Genomic DNA, 21,775 nt, shown 5'->3' with positions numbered 1-21,775 from the left:
TTTGTGACATGGTGCTCCATCATGCTGGAAAATGCACGGATAAATCACCAAACTGCTCATGGTTCACTGGAAGAAGTCGCTCTTGCAGGACGTTTTGACACCGTTCTTTATTCATGGCAGTGTTTTTAGGCAGAATTATGAGAGAGCCCACTCCCTTGGTTGAAAAGCAACCCCACACATGGATGGTCTCAAGATGCTTCAATGTTGGCACAACACAGGACTCATGGTAGCGTTCACCTTTTCTTCACCAAACAATCGATTTTTCAGATGTCCCAAACAGTTGAAAGGGAGCTTCATCAGAGAAAATAACTTTGCACCAGTCTTCTGCGGTCCAATCCTTGTACTTCTTGCAGAATTTCATTCTGTCCTTGATGTTTTTCTTGGAGAGAACTGGCTTCTTTGCTGCCCTTCTTGACACCAGGCCATTGTCCAAAAGTCTTGGCCTCACTGTGCATGCAGATTCTCTCACACCAACCTACTGCCATTCCTGAGCAAGCTCTGCACTGCTGGAGACACGATTATATAGCTGACTCCTCAGGAGGAGACGGTCCTGGCACTTGCTGGACACTCTGGGACGTCTTCACTGCAGTCAAATCTCTCCTTGAAGTTCCGGTAAATGGTTCTTTCAGGTGCAATATTCTTTGTAGCAATTTCCTCGCAAGTGAGGCCATTTTGATGCAAAGCGATGATGGCTGCACGCGTTTCTTCGGCGGTAACCATTGCTAACAAGAACACAATGATTGGAAGCGCTTCTTCCCTCCTTTTATAGCAATCAGTCTGCTCTTACAATCTAATTAGCAGGGGTGTGGACTCGAGTCACTTGACTATGCCTTAGGTCCCAAATTTGATGACTTGCGACTCGACTCGACATAATTAAAGATGACTTGAGACTCGACTTAGACTTTATCAGCAAGGACTCGAGACTTGACTTGGACTTGAGCCCTGTGACTCGGAAAGACTTTATGATCAGATCAAAGTCGTAATAGACGCGTCCCTGCAGCGTGCTTGCGCTTGACTGGCAATAAGCCAGAGACTGCGTTTAGGGAGCGCTGGATAGGCTAGTATAAATTACTGGAGTAATAGCATAATTTACGACAAAAGAACAGATAAAAAAAAATAAAAACAACAAATTACACGATTCGTCTAGTAGCGATCTTTGTGCGTGAAAAGCGCTGCCCTGCCCATTTGATCGCCGCCCAGCAGACACACGGAGCGGGCATGAGAAATAAGATGCGCGGCCATGATCACGTCACTGGTGCTCGCCTCATCATCACTGTGACCGCTGCTGTTAAATATTCCTGACTTCTTTTGTTTGTCCGACATCGAGGTGCACCATGTGTGACGGATCTGCATCCCGCCACGACCCTCACACTCTGCCAACTCAATGTGCTTCCATTTGAATTTTTATTTGTAATAAACACCTCTCTGAGACCTGTTTTTGTCAGATCTCCACTGTTTTTGTTTGATCGGTTACATATTTTAATTGCATGTGCATTTTTTTTTTTAAACCTCCATTAACCCTTAAATGCATGAATGTTTTGCCAATCATTATTACATATTCGGGTCTTTATTCCTGAGCAAGCTCTGCACTGCTGGAGACACGATTATATAGCTGACTCCTCAGGAGGAGACGGTCCTGGCACTTGCTGGACACTCTGGGACGTCTTCACTGCAGTCAAATCTCTCCTTGAAGTTCCGGTAAATGGTTCTTTCAGGTGCAATATTCTTTGTAGCAATTTCCTCGCAAGTGAGGCCATTTTGATGCAAAGCGATGATGGCTGCACGCGTTTCTTCGGCGGTAACCATTGCTAACAAGAACACAATGATTGGAAGCGCTTCTTCCCTCCTTTTATAGCAATCAGTCTGCTCTTACAATCTAATTAGCAGGGGTGTGGACTCGAGTCACTTGACTAGGACTTAGGTCCCAAATTTGATGACTTGCGACTCGACTCGACATAATTAAAGATGACTTGAGACTCGACTTAGACTTTATCAGCAAGGACTCGAGACTTGACTTGGACTTGAGCCCTGTGACTCGGAAAGACTTTATGATCAGATCAAAGTCGTAATAGACGCGTCCCTGCAGCGTGCTTGCGCTTGACTGGCAATAAGCCAGAGACTGCGTTTAGGGAGCGCTGGATAGGCTAGTATAAATTACTGGAGTAATAGCATAATTTACGACAAAAGAACAGATAAAAAAAAATAAAAACAACAAATTACACGATTCGTCTAGTAGCGATCTTTGTGCGTGAAAAGCGCTGCCCTGCCCATTTGATCGCCGCCCAGCAGACACACGGAGCGGGCATGAGAAATAAGATGCGCGGCCATGATCACGTCACTGGTGCTCGCCTCATCATCACTGTGACCGCTGCTGTTAAATATTCCTGACTTCTTTTGTTTGTCCGACATCGAGGTGCACCATGTGTGACGGATCTGCATCCCGCCACGACCCTCACACTCTGCCAACTCAATGTGCTTCCATTTGAATTTTTATTTGTAATAAACACCTCTCTGAGACCTGTTTTTGTCAGATCTCCACTGTTTTTGTTTGATCGGTTACATATTTTAATTGCATGTGCATTTTTTTTTTTAAACCTCCATTAACCCTTAAATGCATGAATGTTTTGCCAATCATTATTACATATTCGGGTCTTTTGCGACCCGAACCTATATATACACACAGCACGGATGGATCTTTAACTGCAGCAATAGCAAAAAACTCTTGATATTTTAAGAACAATTACAGAAGAATAAAGTTAAGCATATTTCGTTACCTTCTGAAATTTTAAATGGTTCAATTTGAGCAGATGATTTTACCATCGCTGTCATCATCAGAGCGCACTTCCAGAGTACATTTAGCATCTGCCTCACATTCACGATCTCAACCATATTCTCAAAACTATTGTTTTCAATGACTTCATATTCAATATTTTGAAGTTTGGTGGCTCCCTCTTCACCAGGCACTCATGTCCCTTCCAATTCTTTCGGGATAAATGAATGAATTCACGTGTTGTAAATCAGTCTGTAGGCCAATAGCGCATTTTTAAATCTGTTGATTGAGGTTCCAAATAATGTCTCATTGACTTGGATATAACACCTAGAAGCATATAGCTATTCTTATGCACACATGCAAACTATGTTGCAGCTGTTATTTCTATGAAATTATGTTGTCTTTGCTATTCTGTTACTAATAAAAAGCTTTTTTTTTTTTCACTGCTTATCCTATTTTGGCACAATCCCTAAATTGAACTTGAGTAGTTTTACTAAGGGCACCCATCCCACATGAAATTGAACTATGTAAAAACACATTCTACCTGCCTTCCTGATATAAATTACTATGAATTTGATATGGTAATTAATACTGAGACACTAATTTGGGCAAAAAGCACTAATGACTGGTTTAAGACTTGACTCTTAAAGCTGAGGACTTGCAACTCGACTTGGACTTGCCTGTCTTGACTCTGGACTTGACTCGAGACTTGAATGCCGAGACTCGAGACTTACTTGTGACTTGCAAAACAATGACTTGGTCCCAACCTCTGCTAATTAGTATGATAGTGATTTCTCCTGACTAGTACTCATTCACACTTTAACATGTGCTGCTGATATGAGTAGTCAATTAAGGTTAGCTGGTCATTTTGTGTCAGGATCAAAAAACAGTGAAATTTGGTTTTTTTGTGAAAAGTTCATTTTTTGGCCAATGAAGCATTTAGCAATTATTTAAAATGCATCTGATCACTCTGCACAATAATCTAGAAACAATGTGAATGAACACGACAACAGCTTAAGCAACAAACTTTGCAAAACAATTTATGTCACTGCCAAAACTTTTGGCCATGACTGTAGTATGCGCACACACAAAAAAAAATAGTTGGTACCCCAGACAGTCATGCAGTGTGGGAAGAGCAGCAATCTGACGTCTTTGAAAATCGTGCAATGTGAGCCTGGCATAGGAAGCTAAGGCAGGGATGGGCAACTCTACTCCTGTTAGGCCATTTTTCTACAGATTTTAGTTCCAACCCTAATTAAAACATGGCTGCCTGTAAAATGCAAGTAATTCTGAAGACTTTGTTCGGGTGTTAGGGTTGGAACTAAAATCTGAGAGAGAGTGGCCCTCCAAGAGCAGAGTTGTCCATTCTGTAAAAGATACCTTGTAGAAAAAATAAACTTCAGCCACTCCCAGGTATCCTTTGGAAGACCATGCAGAACATGTAGAACAGGTGCTACTTTGCTACTTCACATCCAGGGATAGCACAATGTGTTGTGTTTCCCATATCTTACTCATGTTAATCGATCACAAACTAAAACGGCTTAAGAAAAATTGGCTACATTCACACAGTGTTTGGGATTGACAACCATATTTACAAAGACAAGTGACTCTCAAACTGTCCTTTTCAGACAGCAGTTTACATAAAGTAAACAGAACAATGTGTGTTCTGGAATAGGCTTAAAATATCAAACATGTTTGATATCTTCCAACTGGATGGAATCCTAGTCTGAAGCAAAAAAATAAAAATTAAAAAATTAAAAAAATGGAAAGAATCCAACCAATACTCTGAGATTTTCTGTGAAACCGGTCATCCAAGACTGCTCAATATCAGCAGAATAGCTCTGATTTTCAGCAAATAGCATTGACTAATACAAAGTTGGATAAGCTGCAAAATGGGGCAAAAATCTATGCAAAAGTTTTGTAGCGTATTCCAGCCTTTAACTTGCAGGTGGCAAGCTTCCAACGCTTTTTACTTATGACTAGACATAAACAGACCAAAAACTGATGGGAGCAGAGAGCAAAAAACTGGTTCTTAAATGAAGAGAGTAAAAAAAACATGCCTTCACTTTTCTGCTAGGCTTCCCGTTGTTGTAAACTTGACCTTCTTGATAATGCATGTATTTTTAAACAATTTGCCTCTGGATAGGGTTAAAGTGGACTGGGTGCCATGCAAACACAATAACATGCAACACAAAGCACTGATGGCAAGAAGTGTGATAAATAATTGCACATTTCTCAGAGCTACCTTTCAGGCAATGATTAAACCAATAAACAGATGCTAATGTTGAATTTGCTAATTAAAATTAAAGTATTTTACTCATTTAAAAAAAATATACAAAGAAATTGTGTTCACATGAGAGGAACGGCTCAGACCAGGGGGAGGCAACCCTGCTCCTGGAGAGCTACCTTGATGCAGTTTCAAGTTCAACCCTGCTCCAACACATCTGTGCTGGTAGATAGCATGTTTGTCACGATTAGATACTTCCATGATTTTTCTGAACTGAATCAATAAAAAAAAAGTCTACTCTTTACTTGACAGTTGACTGCGTGATTGAGTTGACAAATATAATCAGCTGCAAGGTGGGTTAACTGGTTTGGGGTAAGAAAAGAAAATCACACAACCTAAACAACTTGAGTAGTTGGCTCAGAAGCACTTGATTAGGGCTGGATCTAAATTCAAAATACAGGCTTAGACCAGAGGTTCTCAAACCTGTCAAACAACCAATTAAAATGCATCCTTGTCAATTGGGCACACCTTCCATATCCCAACAACTTAAAGGATTCAATTAGGTATCATGGGCAACAAAGTAACTTTAATCCCTTATCTAACACAGCTGATTCAACACATCAGCTCACTAGCAGAGACTTCAGGACTCAATTTTGTGTGTCCAACATGGGAGACAGCCATTATGACATTGTGTTGGGGTGGGGGGTCTTCAGGACATATTTGAAAAGCAGTGGGCTGTTGCTCCACTTTGCTTTAAGACATACAATCGTCGTATACAAACTTTCCTAAGCATTTTCACTTGCAGCACTTCCTGACTGCCATTTTAAAGTGTATTCCACTTTGTGTAGTGGACAAGGAAAGTTTACATGGACAGACCCTCAAGCCCCTCGATTTTGACTGAGGGAATGAGTCTACTTCATATGTACAGTTCAGGCAGCTCTACATACCACACAGCAACACAACTGTGACATCACCACAGACTGCAATTATTTTACCACAGGTTTAATTACGTTTAAGTAATTACATCAAGTATACCTACCTAGAATGCTACATCAAACTAAATAAATTATAATAAATTCAATCTAAAGCAAATTCCAAATGATCAAGGCCTTAGGACTAGTTTTTAATAAATATGCTTATAACTTTATATGATAATTCAACTTTATATATGCCAATTATTAGGGCTGCCCTCGACTAAAGATTATCAAATCCTTGGGAACTTTTGAGATAACGCAAGTACACAATTGCATGAAATATATAACACTGTGCAAGTGGTTTTTGGATATTTTATTACAAAAATCTTAGATATTGTACCTTAAATTTAATTGCCTACACAGCCTAATAAGCGCTCAAGCACACGCATAAAGCTTGCCACAGCGTACCAGCAGAAGTAATGATTATGAATGTGTCAGGGAAAAACAATAAGGAGACTGCATTAACATTTTAATAATTTGATAAATTAGTGCTCTCTTTGTTTTCGGTTTAAGAGATTGAGTCGGCGACACTGACTCGTCATCTCCGCAGTAGTGATGCGCCTGTATGCATGTTTCATACGGATTACATAATCTGAGAATATTTGTTTTCCATTTGAACTGGTTCACTTGAAAGTAGACATTTCACTCTCTCTATAGGCTACTCAATATATTTTTAATGTCTGTAAGGCAAAGATATACACGGAGTTTGGCGCTCAAGTTCACAGAGACTGAGAAAGTGCATCATGTTTGCTTGCATTATTTTACAAAAGCGCATTTTGTTGTTATTATAAGTGCACACAAATAAACGTAGTCTCTACATATTTGAAAAATGAATTACTCTCTGTATGAGCAAAAATGACAATTTTAAGAGCAAGTGAGCACACCGGCGCCTCAGTCTGTCCTGCAGTGAGTGCTACTGTTCAGCTCCACACTCCGCACAGACACGGAATAGCGCACATTTTTCTAGGTTAACATTAGATTGAGCGGGCATGTAAAGTTGCTAAATACTCACATATTTCAGATAAGCCATATTTGAGGTCGATGAGTGATAGACGTGCGTTTGGATGTCCTGCCCGATGTACAGTATTACCATAGACTAGCCGTTAACGGGCGTTAGTCAAGGACTGCGTGACTTCACCTGTGGATATTTTTTTTTCCTGCGACTAATAAAATTGATCGATCAAGCCTCTTCTGGTCGACATGACTTTAAGGGAAGTCGTGGTCTAATGGTTAGAGATTCGGACTTGTAACCCAAGGTTGCGGGGTTCGAGTCTCGTACCAGCAGGAATTGTAGGTGGGGGGAGTGAGTGTACAGCGCTCTCTTCCACCTTCAATACCACGACTGAGGTGCCCTTGAGCAAGGCACCGAACCCCCAACTGCTCCCCGGGCGCCGCAGCAAAAAATGGCTGCCCACTGCTCCGGGTGTGTGTTCACGGTGTGTGTGTGTTCACTGCTGTGTGTGTGCACTTTGGATGGGATGGGATAAATGCAGAGCACTAATTCTGAGTATGGAACCATACTTGGCCACATGTCACGTCACTAATGATTAGTTGACTATTAGGGACAGCCCTACTAATTATCATATTAATTACGTCATCAAGTCATACTTGCATTTACACTCTGAACTGTTACATACAGTACTGCATTTTTCTTAAAGGGGTCATATGATGCGATTTCAAGTTTTCCTTTCTCTTTGGAGTGTTACAAGCTCTTGGTGCATAAAGAAGATCTGTAAAGTTGCAAAGACTAAAGTCTCAAATCCAAAGAGATATTCTTTATAAAAGTTAAGAGTCAACCACACCTACCTAAAACGGCTCGTTCTAACATGCCCCCACATGAAAATAAAATAAAATCAACAAATCAAGCAGTCAATTCTGACTTTGCTATGACGATCTTGCGCTTCTGAATCAGCGACTGCAAGTATGTTTTGTTATCAGTTTAAGTATTTGCTATTGACTGTTCAAATGCGGAGTTTTGCGCAGCGCAGAGTAATGCGTTGTGTGTGTGTGAGGGGAACAGGGTCACATCACAGGAGAGTGAACTGCCTGTCATAACATACGAACCTTTATCACGTGACGAAAACGAGACGAGACGAAAATGCTGGTCATGTGACGATGACGATAATTAAATGTACAATGCAATACCGTTGACTAATAAAAACGAGACGAAATGTGGCTTACAAAATAAAAACTATGCTAAAATGTCTCTTAATTTTCGTTGACCAAAACGAGACGAAACGAAACGTTATAACGTTATTTCGTCTCGTTATTATTATTATTTTGCAGTATTTCTGTTTCTTGTGTTTCGCTTCAGGGGCTGAAGGTAGTAAAAACGGTGTTTGAGAGGCGGGTCACAGAGGACCTACAATAATGTACAGTATTTGTTTTTTGAACATTAAAGCATGTCAACATTCTGTTACACCAAATACACAAAATAATGATCTTTAAAATAGCATCATATGACCCCTTTAAACTAAAGGCCCCATAAAGCCGTTCTTATTTACATAGGCTATTTTCTTTTTCTGAAATAGTACTTCAATGTAACCTGCAGTCACTTCAACGGAATTGCTAAAATCTTGAATTATAACTGCAATACGCATACAGCAGTGAATTTTATTTTATATATCATGCAGCACAAATGTCTGTCCGTGTAACAAACTATGTGCATATTTACAGACAAACTAGCTATATTCATGTTCATATGCACAGTCAACAGTAAGTGATTTTTGGAAATGCTGTTCTGTACTCATTCATTCACAAGTCTGCTGCGGTTTGGTCCATTGAATGTGCTGCCAACTCTGCCGAGAAAGACGAGCTGCGTCGGGATGTCAAAACCTCGTGCTCGCGGGGCAAAACCGGTGACATTCTACTGAATGAAAGCTAAGGTTTATTCAAAATGTTGCAAGTTGCAATGCGCTTGGTCTTACAAAAAAGTCGGTAAACACTGCAACACTGGTTGATGCGCCCCTGTGTGTGAGTGTGTGCGTTTCTGCGCGTGTATACATGGAAGGCTGAGGGATACGAGTGAACTTGAAATACGAAGTAGAGCCAGGTCCAGATTGAAATCCCCTCCCCGTCCGGAGTCCAGATTTTGAGAAGGACTGGCTTAGGACGTTCTAAATCAGTCCATTGCAAGGGTTCCGCCAACAGTGGGCACTTGTACAACATAATCAATGACATACATCTGAGATTGACATGAGACATAGGGAAGGGCACAAAAAAGAGAAGTGAAACGAAACCAATCATGACGACTCGCTGCTCCCTTACACAGATCAAGGAGAGATTCAGCAGCATCGAGCGGTGAGCGTGAACATGCATTAGGTCAGAGCCGCCCCTGCAGGCATAAAACCCACTGCTATCCATTTACCGTGCAGTGAAGCAGCCTTATAACACTACAAACCACCAACAACGCACAGAATCACATTGAGAAGTAATCCAAGAATGTACATTATTGATGTGTATAGTATGAAACCGAGTAAAGGGGGGAAAAAAACAAAAACCTTACAACATAATCACTAGAGCTGGGACGAAACGCTAATCTGCCAATTCAATACTATCCCGAAACTTGTGTGCCGTTTCAATATATATTGTGATAGAGTATTGCAATCATATAACGATTGCGATTCGATATTACAATTTATTGTGATTTTTGTTTGCTTATTAAAGACCAGACCTAGGGATGGGTATCGTTTACATTTTATTGATACCGATACTGCTTATCGATATTGGTACGTATCGATGTTATCGATACTATTTAGTGCAAAAAAAATCTAATGCGATTTTCATGCGCATCTCGTCAGTAAAGACACTCCTGTGATTAGTAGTAAATCTCCAGCACGTTCTTCAGATGGAGCGCATTTACGACAGAGTTGTAGTTCACTGACAAGCTACACAAAATCACGTTCATAATCAGCAATGAATCGCTTGCGATTTTGAACGCGATTTTGCGTAGCTTGTCAGTGAACTACGGCTCTGTGTAGTAAATGCACTCAATCTGAAAGCACGTGCTGGAGATTTACTACTAATCACAGGAGCGCCTTTACTGACGAGATGCGCATGAAAATCGCATTAGGTTTTTGCACAGCCCTAGCAAAAAGATATGTGAAAAGTTGTTGAAAATTTCAAGTTATTTTATCACTGCTGAATTTTAGCAACTGTATTAAAGCAACGGTTCATCCAATCCAATAATTAAAATGGTCATTTACTCACTCTCAAGTTGTTTTAAACCTGAATGAGTTTCTTTCTTCAAAATAACTTGTATTTTCAACAGAAGAATGTGGGAAACCCAACAGTTGCTGGTCCCCAGTGACTTTCATATTTCTTTTTCCTACTATCAAAGTCAGTGGGGACCAGTAACTGTTTGGTTACCCACATTCTTCAAAATATCTTCTTTTGTGATCAGCACAAGAAAGAAAATAATACAGGTTTGGTACAACATGACAGAGTAAATAATGACAAAATTAAAATTTTTGGGTGAACTGTCCCTTTAATGACAATCGGCAGCATGTTTAGTACGGTTGCTTTAAGAGCTGCACGCATCTGTTTTTTTCTTAACTGTTTACTTTCACTTTAGACATAAGTTAACTGTGTATATATGTAAACCTTGTGTGTTTTTTAGAGTATTAGCGCAATCAGTCGCTAACTAAGATAACCAAGTAATCAGGTGCTGTTTGACCGATGATCACGCATCAGTTGTCTCTCTAAGGCAGCAGCAGACGTTGCTGAAGTTGCAATAAATCACAATCCACTACACTGAAGTTGCAAAACACCACTACGGTAATCACTACGGTACACTTATAAGTACTTATATTTGGACTATTGTAGCCTGGTCGGGTCGTCATCGCTGCGGAATAACACATACCTGCGTGAATCGCCATAGACAAACTTGGAGAAGTAGCTCCGGTTGGAATGTTCTTCCGCGGGATGTGTGCAGTTCTGTTTATTAACCGCTAGAGCGCCAAAAGTTACATAGTGCTGCTTTAAATATGAATCCTGCATGTTCTGCGTGTCTCTGTATATGTGAATGGCACAGACGCGCGGTTTTGTTTACTACACGCATACTGAAGTGCGTGACGCTCGCAGTGTTTTCAGCATCTGCCGTCTCACTAAATGAGGACATAAATACATGAACAACATCCCCAGAACAGCTCTGAGACTTACTTCATGAGCATTTGACCGTTACATTTTAGTAAAACTATCGTCATATCATATACATCTGTTATGGTATACACATACAACAGAAACTTAAAAGGTCCTCATGGCAACCCGTCAAAATAAAACTTCGGTTTAGCTACTACTACAACAATTATTACAACTTTTGTTTAAAAGAATAAATGACAATACGCTATTTCTTCCATGTTTTAATTTCAAAGGGGTCATATGACATTGCTAAAAAGAACATTATGTTGTGTATTTGGTGTAATGCAATGCGTTTATGCGGTTTAAGGTTAAAAAAACACATTATTTTTCACAATGTACATTATTGTTGCTCCTCTATGCCCCGCCTTTCTGAAACGCGTCGATTTTTACAAAGCTCATTGTTCTGAAAAGCAAGGTGTACGCTGATTGGCCAGCTATCCAGTGCGTTGTGATTGGCCGAATACCTCAAGCGTGTGACGGAAATGTTACACCCTTACCATACTGTGATGTCGTGTCCTGGCCGGAGCAAAGAGACAAAAACATTAAAATCCATTATAAACGAGGCCTTTGTTGCATCCAGAGGGGACATAATTACTGATTATAATGACTTATACTGTCTTTTTACACGTTGCGTATCGCGCCGCATAAACATAAAACCATGTCTGCATTTGTGATCGGAGAAACGACAAACAACAAGCTCTTCTCTACACTGCTCAAAACTCGCGTCTGAATCGTCAGTGGCAAATTCTTTAAATATAAAAAACGTACTTACAGGCTGTGAGTCAGAAGCGCCAGACTGTCCTTGCAAAGTTGGAACTGCCTCACTTTATAGAAACAGCCTTTGTGCACATTGTCTTTGTCGCATTGTAGGCTACTCTGCAGGTTCAGGAAACAGTCCTCGTCTATAAAATGCGCTGCACACATCTGAATATTTGGGGTGAACTGTTCTGGAACAGTGTTTTAAATACAACTTAACCACTGAATTCTAGTTGTGTCCTCTTTTGGAAGGCCAAACAAAGTAGTTTCGCTTTCACAACGAACCGCACAGCATCTTCACGACATGGCGGCAGCAACTATACTACAGCGAGAATAAAAGTTATGTCTTCTTTCTTTGCGTGAAGATTTTGGTGGTGTTATGCAAATCTTCCCACATCGTGACGTAGACATGTGAGGGCGTGTTAGAACGAGGTGTTTTAGGTAGGCGTGGTTGACTTAACTTTTAATAAGAATATCTCTTTGGATTTGAGACTTTAGTCTTTGCAACTTTACAGATCTTCTTTATGCACCAAGAGCTTGTAACACTTCAAAGAGAAAGGAAAAATTGAAATCGCATCATATGACCCCTTTAACAGTGTTTTACAACATGGTTTAAATAAGATCAATATGCTGAACTGTAATAATTATTAAAGGCACTTTAATTAAAGATAATACTGAACTGTTATAATGATTAAAGGTACAATACCATTACACGTATGTAAGAGCACAACATGAGCCTGCTGCAGTGATGCTTACACGTAGCAGATGCAGCTTTTATGAGGTTACTGGTATGAATACTAGAATATTCAGCTTATGTTCTTTTCATTTAGAGGTTAAATTTTTTTTTTTAAACGAGGAAACATTTACTGAGTACACTTTTAAAATTGCAGTGAAGGAAAGGTAATTTGTTAACACGTTTACAACTGCTTTAGTATTCTTACTACCACTATATAGGTTTAATAGTATAGCAAATTATATGAATGACCTGTAAAGTGACTGTTGAATGTGTAAACGAAATGTGAGAACTAATTAGTCTTCAACAGTTTAAATACATTAAGCTGCACAGTGCTGTTGACAAGCAAAGCCTAGTATCAACTATCTATATTAACATATTATAGACTATTCTATTATAAACAACCCATGTTGTCTTGGCACGTACACAAATGGCTGCATTCAAGTCACTTAAATGTGATGCTCATGTTGGATGATGTGCAGGCAGTGAGTATGCCACCATTGACCATCTTGTAAGATGTTATAACACACCAACTTGTATGTTATATAAATATGTATGTAGTAATGTAAAAAGGCACTGCTTTGACAGAGTGGGCAAAGTGTTTACACATGGCTATTATTTTGTAAAATAAGATCATGCAATAATGATTCCTCTCATTCCCAATAGGGGAATTCATCTTTATCTGTGCATGAATGCAACTAAACACCCATAAATTCTATGAGCTATAATGTATATTGTTTATAAATAAAAACAGCCAACAAAATTAGTAAAGTCTACTCACCCTAATATGCCAGTACACATTCCATAAGCAAACTCAGTACTGTTATCACTGTTTGGTCCTTAGTCATCCACTCTGTAAAAAGAAAAGCTAAAATCATTATCAAGCATTTATTTCTCTGAGGGGAAAAACTTGTAACTAACATTAGATGAATAAAAACAGTATCTTAAACATACTAGTTTCTAATTCTGTAAACTACAAATATTCATTAAACGCGATTATATATTGATATAAACTGATGCAAGTGTCACTAAGAAAAAAAATCTACTAGTCAGTAACGTAAATTATCAGAGGTGTCGAGTATAGTAACGTTATGTAAATACACCCGTGTTCATGCTTAAAACGTTCATGGTGTCATTTGAGTTATTTGGTTGTTTACATAATGCTAACCGAGCAATCTGAAAGATAAATGCACGAAGCTAAGCTGGCTGGCTAGGAACATGGAAGTCCAACGTCACAAAACAAAATGGGCTGCATGCTTGAAACCTGGAGTCCGAGCACACAAACAAGAACTCGCGATCCGAGAAACAACGAAAACCAACATACCAATTTTAATTTAAAATCTTACCTAGTGCATACACCCAGTGTTATACCACCCTGTTTAATTACGCCACAAAGCGGTATAAGCTTCTCCCTACGAGCTCATTCCCCCTTATAACTGCTCGTACTCACCGTCGTGCTCGGCTTCCTGCTGCTGCCGTTTTCCTTTGTACGACTACGCACCTTCCCGTTGCGCAATGCGCACCCAAGATATTCCAAAACTTTCAGTTCAAGTTTAAGATGCTTGTAACACTATTCATTATTTAAAACAAAATCTTTAAGTGTTCGGTGTTAGCACAACTCGTTGCACATTCACCAAACAATGTGGCTCAACCCGGGATATTTCGTGACACCCGACCACTGGAACCTATGAGAAGACGGCGAATAGAGAGAAAGACCCGCCTTCAGTTCTACGGGGCCTCCATTTCGATGTCCAACGTGTGGAAGCATTTTTTGCGCATGTTATCTAAGGAACGTACCTTAAAATGGCTGCCGATGTTGTGGGAGGAGCTTGTTAGATACTCTGTCGACCATCCTACACCATGCCTTTGAGACTGTTGCAGGGTGCAGTCTTGGACCTTACGGTTTCTTGTCAAAGAACTTGAGGACGTCAGTTTACCCAGAGGTCCAACAATCCACACCACCTATCTTGTTCTTTGTTCTGTAAGATATTCCATAGTTACCATACTGCTGCTAAATGTACAGTGACAAAAATGCCACAAAACCGATTTTGGAGCCAACCACACCTTTGCACCTAGTAACCTACTGTAAACATTTAAGCCATGTGGACTGTTGTGTTACAGGAAACATTTTAGATTTGCAAAAGGCAATTGCAATAAACAACTAATGATATTTTAATGTGGTTCCTCTTGCTTAAGGTTTAAGGTGATACATCAGATTAATATGGAGTCTTAAAATAAAATAATTATATATATAAAAAAAACCTGGCACTGAGACAATTCATTCACTTCTTTCCTTAGAGCAAGTCCTAGGCTCAATTATTGTAAATGCTTGTCTTTTAACCCCAAGGGAGGTCCTGACAAAGATGCATGCATGCTCCACCTAGAGAAAGGCTCCCTTTTGTTCAAGGACTGTAACGGTTTTCATATCCCCCCTAGTCTTCTTGATGTTGACTGTTCTTGATTGACCACAACACTTCACTCATTATCCTTAAAATAATTTCAATTTTTTTTTAGACTTAATCCCTCTCTTTTATTCCCCGAGTTGTACCTCCGAGAGCCATTGATACAATACTAGAGAGCTGTCACTCATAGCAAAAGTGGACAATTAAACAGGAAAAAAAGTCTAATCAAACCCATACATTCTGGTCATATATTATTATAAACAGAGAACATGGGGTATCTATTATGTAATTACGGTATATTGATATGTATTACCAAAATATAAGCTTGCATTCACTTTGGTAGGCTACAGACTCTGGCAAACAGTTAGGACCTCTTATACCAGTTTACCTTAACACAGTGTTGTTGTGCCACTCACTGAAATTGATTTAAAAACAAAACTAATCAGCCTTTACTCAATACAAAACATTTTAAACAGTACATATACTTGACTCTGGTGGAAATAAGACTTGTCAAGGTTTACATAAGACTATTAAGAAATTCATCATTGTAGTCATTGTACAAGGACTTGACTCTAAATGGGAGGTAGGGGGCAATGTGTCAATGGACACTTGCAGCTTACAAGACTACAAGAAAAAGTGTATTTAAAAAAATCCAGTGACATACTCTCAGTCAGAAAGGGGCACATGGGCAAGTTTCACAGATCAGTTTTGTTCACTCTATTGTAGCCCCTGAAAGTCCATTCGATACCTGATATCCACAAATGTTTTGGAGTACCAAGCTCCCTTGTGATATTCTCTTAAGGTAAGAGAAGACTCAAGAGTCTAATCCCATTGTCTACCTTACCTGAAATAACAAAAATGTCTGTGAATTGTGTGGAAACATTATATCAACTAAGATCATACAGAACAGCATATAATACAACAATGTACAACTGAGCAAGTGTTATTCCAACAAGCAGCAAATGGTGATCACTTTTTATGAACTGTGGACAAGTTCACTACATAAATGCTTAGAGTAGATGAGTAAGAAAGTAAGGACATATTTGTACAGAACACAAAAATATTACCATTTAATCAAGATCTAAATCATTTAAAACCTTTAAATGGCTTTTTATGTTGTCAGGAAAAAAACAGTCATTGGCCAATTCTACAATGGAGAAGTTTAAGTAACGTGTCACAGTATAGTTAGTTTCTTTCGGTGTATGGGTATCTGGGGTTTTGTCTGAATCTTGAGGCTGACTTGTACAGGACCAAGAACCAGTAAATACCTTACAGATCACAGTGTTAAGTAACAGCCTTTCTAAAAAAAACATTGGGCTTATTTGTTGTATGTTTTGTCTGAGACAGAGTTTGAGTTGTAGTTGAGGTAGACCAATCAATGTTTTGTAAGGGTTGAAACTGACTGTCAATTCCCATCACAAAACCTATTTATCCAGGTTGGTTACTTCAGTACTTCTCAAACCTGTCCTAGACACCCCTACCACATATTTAGGATGTCTCCCTCATCTAACACACCTGATTCAACTCATTAGCAGAGACTGCCAAACCCAAAATGGTTGGGTTCAATAATGGCGCTTTTCCACTGCGTGGTACGACTTGGCTTGGCTCGCGTTTCCACTGCAGTTCAGTACCCCTTTAGAGTGGGCGGGATTATTCACATGTCATTTATAGTTGCGCCGCCTCTACTGCCGTGACTCCTGAAAAACTTTTTCCTTCCGCGTCGCCCCATCAAGCTCTTGCTGGATCTGCTCCTCTGCTATCAACGAGAAGAACGTCTTTATTTCCTCAACAGACAGCGAAACAGCCACTTTTTGGTTGTTAAAAAAGGTGCGCTCGTTCAAAACAGTTGCGTTCTATCCTTTGCTGGCTGTGCTGATTTAAATCTAGCGGTTCTGTTGTGTTTGTGTCGCAAGTTCAGCGACGCAAGTAGTGACGATTCTCTCTGGCCAATCCGTGATCAGCAGAGTTTACACGTCACGTTTTGGTAACGGTACGGTTCACTTGGAACCTCAACCGAAGTGGTACTAAAAAAGTACCAGGTACCAGGTACTGTACCCAGTGGAAAAACCCCCAAAAGTGAACCGTACCGAGCCGTACCATGCAGTGGAAAAGCACAATAAGAGAGACATGCAGTGCCCCCCCGGACAGGTTTGAGAAGCACTGGGTCACATGATGTAAAGAGTCGCTTTATGTATCTTTGGTTGCTTTGCCAGTTTCTGATGCTAATAGTATGTGTTAGTATTGTGTTAGAAATAACATTTTTAAATTTTTAACATTCTTTGTCTTGATCTACACATAATATAAGATTGGGCACTGCAAATAAGCATTTTTATTTACATTTCGTCTTTTACAGCAGAGGTGTCCAATCCTGCTCCTACAAGGCCAATGTCCAGCAGATGTGAAGGGGGAAGAGAATTTATATGTGCATCAGTTTTTTATTTGCAGAAAAAGACTTCCGCATAGGATACACCTCTGTATCCTCACTCATGACCCCTCAAGAAGCCTCCTCACTCCTCAATCTTCTTGCCCCTCATGGTGCAATCAGAGCATTGGGATGTCCTACAAGATGGCTGAGCTTGATCAGTTTCCGGGTCATAAGATGGAGGAAGGAGGAGCGAGGAAATGAGGAGGGATATTGAGAAGCACCCCAGGGCTGCGTTCCACTCCACTTTTAGACACGCATTCGTGAACTTCTCTATAAACTTCCCCTCGGGGGAATCCCCGCTGCCATTTTGAAGTACTTTCCACTTCGTAAAGTGGACGAGGGAAGTTTATATGGACAGACCCTCAACCCCTAGATTTTGACAGAGTGAGCGAGTCTGCTTCATATGCACACTTCAGGCCGCTCCATAGACCACAATGCAACCCGATTATGACGTCATCGCAGATTGCGTTTAATTTATCCCCACCCCAAACAATTCTATAGTATATAAATTGTTTTTTTTTACTTTTCTAACAGCCAAAGCATACCTATTTACATATAGAATGCTGCACTAAATAAATTCAAAAGGGGAAAAATTTCAACAATAAACAATCTCCATAGCAGATTCCAAGTGATCAAGGGCTTAGGACGTTCCAGTTCAGCCCATTGCAAGGGTTCCACCAGTAGTGGGCACTCATGCAATGTAATCAATGATGTACATCTGAGTAAATGAGATGGAGGGAAGTTTGCGAATGAAGGGCATAAAAAAATGGACTGGAACGCAGCCCAGGTGTACAACCGAAGAACACTCAATGGCTACAGAATACCCATAACCAAAAAAATGTCATGGCTTCTGCAGCTGAATAATCCACTCATCCATTTTACAAACCACTTGTCCAATGTGGGTACAGCATAATATCAAAAGGTATACATTTCTTTTCAATTGATTTAAATAGTTACACGCTAGTTTTCATTTGCTTCAAATGATTATTAAGCAGCAAGCGCAAAAGCAGCAGCCCTTTCTGGTGCACTCAGTGTCTGAATTCGCTCGCTCATTTTCCTTCAAGTGCACTATATTAGTGGACTAATTTAGGGAATAGTGACTGAGGGTATAAGAGGTGATTTCGAACGCAGGCGGAGTCTCTACTAATAAGCCAATGAGCTAAATCAGGTGTGTTTGATTGTGGAGACATGCAAAATGTGTAGTGTTGGGGGCCAGGAACATGGTTAGGAACCACTGTGTCAGGGTTTCAGAAGGGAAGGGGCGAGGACTCAGATGCAGAGTTCAATATGGGCTTTTATTTAATAAAAAATAAAACAACAAAAACTATCCCGTAGGGGAAAACAGGACCAGTAGCAGGGCTTGGCGGGGCAAGGCAGAAAATGATGAACTGACACAGAACTGAAAACAGAAGGAAAATAAATAGAGAGAGCAGACAAAGCAGGTATTGGGGGAGGACAGGTGAGGCAAACAAAATAAATAATCAGGTAACAAGACGGTGGGGTTAGACAATAGACAGGAGAGCACATGGCACATAGAAACAACCAAGAAAAGTCATGTGCTCACACCAAACAAAAACAAGACCACATGACCAGTGAAGAAAAACGAACCGCAAGCTACACAGCACAAGACAAAAAATGACATGAAAGCATGTGGCTAATGTAAACATGAACCGTGTGCCACACAGAACAGAACACAACACACGTGGACAGAAGATTGATTGGCCCAAGCGAACTCGAAACCACACAAACTTACACAGTGAGACCAGTGGCCTGTAGCACAAAGCGAGATTAACAAAGTCAGAGTTTATTAGTAGGTTTAGAGTTGGCAAAACCAAACAAATCCAACCTAGTTTAGATCAGGATCAGCGAGATTACAAAGCTCGATATAAGTAGCCGCAAATGTCAGGCAATTTTGTCTCTAAAATTCTAACTGCATTAATTTGGAGCTAGAGATACAAGGGAGTGGCTTTATTGCATCAGATATATGTCACAATCTCTGCGATCTCTAACCCAGATTAAAACCTGCTCCAGAGCAGGGTAGCTGTGTAGCGTAAGTTACCATAGTGATGAAACCCGCTCAAACAAACCTATCTTCTTGAGCCTGAAAACTTAAAGTTTGGTCAAACTAAACGCGAACTTACCAAAAAATCGGCTTTGTGCTAACAGAGCACATGGAGAATGAGTAAATACTCATCCCATGCACTAACAAGAAAAGACAACACACACAGAGCATGAATGTCTGAATCATGACACAGAACAAAAACCAAACTAGACAGAAGTGTTGGGATCCAAAGACCACGCTCTGCACACAAAACTACTAATGTGGACAGAAGAGCATACGGCCCAACCAAACTTGTAATCGTATTCTCACAATGACAAGACAATAGGAGTGTCAGTGTTCTATCTCCAATCCAAGAATAAACCGACCAAAGTGACCTACCCATGACACACTAATTTAGAAGATGCTTTATCAAAAGCAAATATGTATTTAGCCATTTCTTAAAGATGACAGTGGCTTGCATTGTTAAGATGAAGGCTGAGGGAGAGGGACAGGGTGAAGGCTTTTGGAAGTGACCTTGTACCACAATGTGATGGCACCATCATGTGTTCTTTGACTGACTCCAGGGTATGGGAGAATGCAGACAGAGAGGTGGGTTTGGTTCATTAGCATCAGAGCCTTGAATTTGATGTAGATGCCTATAGGCAGTGAGTCAACTGAGATGTGACATGGGGCACAATTTTGGCTGACTGAAGACCAGATGCTCTTAAACATTTTGGATCATCTGCAAGTCTTGACAGCTGGAAGGCCAGATAGTAAAGCATTTCAGTTTTCCATTTTGGGATGTAAAGAGTCTGGACCCAGAACTACACAGCATAATCAGAGTGGAGTGTGCTAATTTTCTTTATGTTAAAAAGCATAAACTGGGCAGTTGATTGGATGGTTGTTAAATACTTCCAAAAGATGCCTGCTATTGTTGTTGGGTTTAGCTGTTTGGTGGTGTTGTTGTATACAATTGATGGCCTGGCTGGTACGTCAATGAGTTTAGCTTTTGCAAGGTTGACCTGGACATGACATTCCTTCATCCATAAGTCAGGGGCAGTCATGGCCTAATGGTTAGAGAGTCAGACTTGTAACCCAAACATCGTGGGTTCGAGTCTTGGTACTGGCAGGAATTGTCGTGGCAGGGAGTGACAAGCGCTCTCTTCCACTTCAATAACATGACTGAGGTGAGACCCTTGAGCAAGATACCGAATCCCCAACTGTTCTGCTCTGGGTGTGTGTGTGCATCTGTATGGGTGAAATGCGGAGAACAAATTCTGACCATGAGACACCATACTTGGCCACGTCACTTTCTTTCCTGTTTTTCAGTCCATGATGTTAGAAAGACAGGATGAAAGTGTGGGATTATCAGGTTGGAATGACCAGTAAAGCTGTATTAAGTATACAGATAAGAAGAGAGAGCCAAGTATTGCTCTCTACGGTACCCCAGGCGCCACAGCAAAAATGACCACCCACTGCTCTGGGTGTGTGTGTGCATCTGTATGGGTGAAATGCAGAGAACAAATTCTGACCATGAGACACCATACTTGGCCACGTCACTTTCTTTCCTGTTTTTCAGTCCATGATGTTAGAAAGACAGGATGAAAGTGTGGGATTATCAGGTTGGAATGACCAGTAAAGCTGTATTAAGTATACAGATAAGAAGAGAGAGCCAAGTATTGCTCTCTACGGTACTCCAGTGTTTAGCCTAGTGGTCATGTGGGATATAGACACTCCTCCCTTCCATGAAACATGGACAGATATGCTTGTAAAATAGGATTCAAAGCAGTAAAGAGCAGTACCATTGATCCAAAATGCTGATAGGGTTGATAGGACATGATGGATTGATGATGGCAAAGCCAGCAGACAGGTCAAGCAGATTGATCTTTATGTTCTTGCCAGTCATAAGGCTTCGGGAAAGGAGAGCACGGTAGTCTAAGTGAAAGTTCTCTTTTGGAGCCAGAATGGTTTTATTCTGCAGGTTGCTCTGTGAAAGGAATGCAAAAAGTTGAAGAACGTTTTTTTGTCAATGTTTTTGGCAGGAGTCAAATTCAGAACTGATACTTATAATACTTACCAATTCCAGCTCAACTGGTAAAGCATGGCGCAAGTGACACAAACATCATTGGTTTGAGTCTTGAATTCACTTGTAGTGGCTATGGATAAATGCCCCTGCTGAATACATCAATGGAAACTGAAATCTGCTGCAGTGTCAAGTATTGGTTTGAGTGGGGCTATAGTGGGGATTACTGAAATTAAATCTGGTGGGAAAAACTCAAGTGGAATAAGATAAGTTCATTGTGTCTGT

General features: G+C 40.3%; 1 protein-coding gene across 1 annotated transcript in view; it reads right to left on the bottom strand.

The window, feature by feature from the left end:
* The window catches only part of znf1035 (zinc finger protein 1035), a 35,302-nt gene extending 20,984 nt beyond the window's left edge, over positions 1–14,318 (bottom strand). Inside the window, exons 1-2 of the mRNA XM_016285755.1 lie at positions 14,050–14,318; positions 13,381–13,452 (exon numbers count right to left, since the gene is read on the bottom strand). The gene's annotated coding sequence lies outside the window, so the exon portion shown is untranslated. The remainder of the gene's footprint in view (positions 1–13,380; positions 13,453–14,049) is intronic.
* Positions 14,319–21,775: the final 7,457 nt, after the last annotated feature.

Source organism: Sinocyclocheilus grahami, unplaced genomic scaffold (genome assembly GCF_001515645.1).
Source record: "Sinocyclocheilus grahami isolate Dianchi unplaced genomic scaffold, SAMN03320097.WGS_v1.1 scaffold11.1, whole genome shotgun sequence".
NCBI lineage: Eukaryota > Metazoa > Chordata > Actinopteri > Cypriniformes > Cyprinidae > Sinocyclocheilus > Sinocyclocheilus grahami.
Note: the sequence above shows the minus strand (reverse complement) of the source record. Positions and strands in the feature narration are given on the sequence as shown.